The sequence below is a fragment of the Priapulus caudatus genome, unplaced genomic scaffold (genome assembly GCF_000485595.1).
Source record: "Priapulus caudatus unplaced genomic scaffold, Priapulus_caudatus-5.0.1 Scaffold4694, whole genome shotgun sequence".
Lineage (NCBI taxonomy): Eukaryota > Metazoa > Priapulida > Priapulimorpha > Priapulimorphida > Priapulidae > Priapulus > Priapulus caudatus.
Genome location: NW_014581755.1, coordinates 5,721 through 8,797, shown reverse-complemented (window position 1 = coordinate 8,797; position 3,077 = coordinate 5,721). Strand labels below are relative to the sequence as shown.

At 43.7% G+C, this 3,077-nt stretch overlaps 1 pseudogene; it reads left to right on the top strand.

Annotated features, from left to right (window-relative positions):
• Window positions 1-605: 605 nt before the first annotated feature.
• LOC106819832 lies at window positions 606-1,976 on the top strand (annotated as a pseudogene).
• Window positions 1,977-3,077: the final 1,101 nt, after the last annotated feature.

The following is a 3,077-nucleotide window of genomic DNA, read 5'->3' as shown; positions in this document are numbered from 1 at the left end:
ACGACCGGGCCGCACGCACGCCTCGCACCCGCACGCACGGCACGCACGCACGCATCGCACGCTTCAGCACGCACACACACCCAACACACCACGAGAAACGAAGATGAAACCTCACACCAGGGGAGAATTGTGATTGGTACGAAAGCCAAGAATGCTCATGCGACAATGCGAGATGCGCAAATGCGAGATGCGCAGATGCGAAATTTGCGAGATGCGAGCTGTCGAAATGCGAATGCCGAGATGCGAGAGCGAAATGCCGAGATGCCTGAAATGCGCCTTTATGTAACGCGCTCCGCACTTAGCTTTCACTCATGTTACATGTGACCAATGACATCCCGTTTGACATCAGATAGCTTGGGTCCTCCGAGGCAAATGCGTCGCCCTGTCATTTTAGCACCCGTCAGGCTTACTGATGCCGATATTGATATGACTACTAGGACACTTAGGATATGCGATACTAGGCCCACTTTAAAAAAAACACCTAACCCTTAACCTAACCTCACCTAAACCCTAAACACCTAACCCTAACTAAAAAAAAAAATTAATTAATTAAACGTGCCTGTTAGTCTATCTTCATTTCGATCTAACTGCCGGATTTGCGTCTTTTACAGTATATAATATATTGATTCTCATCTCGTATAACCAGGTAAGGGTTCTTATTTTTAGGCTGAGTCCCATATTGACGACTGTCATGCATGTCGGTGGATTTTGATATGCAATCTTCCGTATCTCATGTGTCATATGTGATTTCCTTACCAGTCGATTAGCGTGTTGCGTGTGGAAGCCAACTGGCTGCTATGGGGCATCAGGCCACGTAGGCCTAATAACACGTTTGACATTTACCACTGAAATTTCTAATTAGAATATTGGCCATTTCTGTAGTCTTGTAACACTTCCTTTATTTTACAGGAAAATGGTGTTGCCCGACTATACGCCAGCTTTGCAGCCGAATATTATAAGATCACGAGACGAATTAATTGAGAGCTATTTCCGGCAAGGCTATACAAACAAGGAGATTTCACAAGCTTTATTGATGATGCATAGAATATGTCTAAGTATTTCACAACTCAAACGCATTTTGAGAAGACTTGACTTCAAGCGCCGCCCATCCCACGTTCCACTTCAAAACATTGTTGAAGCCATTTTGGAGATCATTGAAAACAGTGGCCAGTGTCTTGGGTACCGCACCATTTGGAAAAAGGCTGATTAGTGAAATATGGCTTTTCTGTGCAACGTAAATGCGTGATGGACTTATGCGTATAATCGATCCCGATGGTGTGTCAAGGAGGAAAAAAAAGGAGACTGCTTAGACGTCAGTACATGTCACCTGACCCAACTTCGTATGGCATATGACGGTTACGATAAATTGAAGCCGTTTGTTTCGCCATACATGGAGCGATTGACGGATTTTCTAGGCGGGTTTTGTGGCTTGAAGTGGGGCCAAGTAATAACAATCCAGAAATAATAGGTAGATATTTCTTGGATACTGTTCAGCAATTGGGGGGTTGCCCAGAGGTATGCAGATGTGATTTAGGTACAGAAAACACTAGACTTGAGGAATTACAGGTACTTTTTCACGTTCTCACAGATGCCAATACTGACAGGAACTGTTTTATATATGGTAAAAGTACATCGAACCAGAGAATTGAGCATGGTGGAGTATTTTGCGTCGGGCAAGCAGCGGACTGGTGATTAACTTTTTTTAAAGATTTACGTGAGTGCAACATGTTTAATGATGCTGATCCATTGCATGTTGACTGCTAGGTATTGCTTTATGGATGTTTCTCCCAGGATGAACTTAATCGTGTGGTGGTCCAGTGGAATCAACACACTATACAGGTGAAAAGGAATTGCCAAGGCCCTCGGGGGAAGCCCGACATTCTGTTTTTTATGCCAGATTCGTGTGGTGCCCGTGATCATAAAGTCGCATGCAATGCAGACGACGTTGCTTATTGCCAACAGGTGTGTGCGTGAGATTCGCCAATCATGGTTGCCTCAGAGGCAGTTTGTGAGCTTGCACCACTTCGATCTTGCCGAACCATCGCCAGACCGTCAGATGTTAACGAGCTCGCAGCATCTGATCTGCTCCGTTGGCGTTGGACTTCGAGTCAATATCCATAAAGCTCCGCACAATCAAGTCACATCAGTTTTACCCGGAGCTTTTCATGTTTATGTTTCTAACGAGAAGATAAGATGTAGAAGTATTATCGGATAGCTTCCCATAACTTCAAGGCATTTGAAAGACCGAACGGAAAGATACCAACTATCTAGCTCCGACACTATCACTCAAAAAACTTGGTTAGTTTCCCTCAGCACTTTAAATGCGCTCCCACCCACCCCTGAGCGTTTTACGCTCGAGCTGTTACTTGTTATTTTCCGCGCGCTGCATCCGACAGTGAGCGTGTACGATTTATCCTCGGCATTGAAACGCTCAAGCTGTGTGAGATCCTTTAGGGATAAGGCTACGCAATGCCATTCACGACGATTTTTCGAGCGGCACACGCGCGAAGCTTTTCTCGCTTCCGGTGGACCGGTCCCAAGACAGTGCTTTCTACGCATTTTCTGCTCGCAAATTCGCGTTTTCTCAGGGATTTTCATTGTTGAGCGCATTGCCGCTACCTATTGCTTTTCCCTTGAAGATAATAGGTTTGCGCGCAGGCTCCGCCTGATATCGTGTGAATTCGGATTCCTTTGAGCCTTACACACTCATGATGGCAAATCTGTTTTATGCAATGCTTATGGTCAACAGAAGTATTCAATGCGCATTGTCAAAATTTGGTGCATGAATGTCTTTGCCTTCAGACTTAAAACGAACAGAGGAGTGTATCAATGGCAAAAAATATACTTACTGACAGTGTATACACTAAAACACCATTATATGTAGATTAATGCTAATATTTATTAAAAAGTAAAAAACAATAAAATTGCCAGTCAGTTACAGAGGCCAATTTAGTTGACTATTATTCTCGAAATGAAATATTACCTTCTTCAATCTGGCAACATCTATTCCATAGTTACAATCACCATTCATACAATAAACGGTTGTGTTTCTCTTGATTTTCACAATTTCAATTACT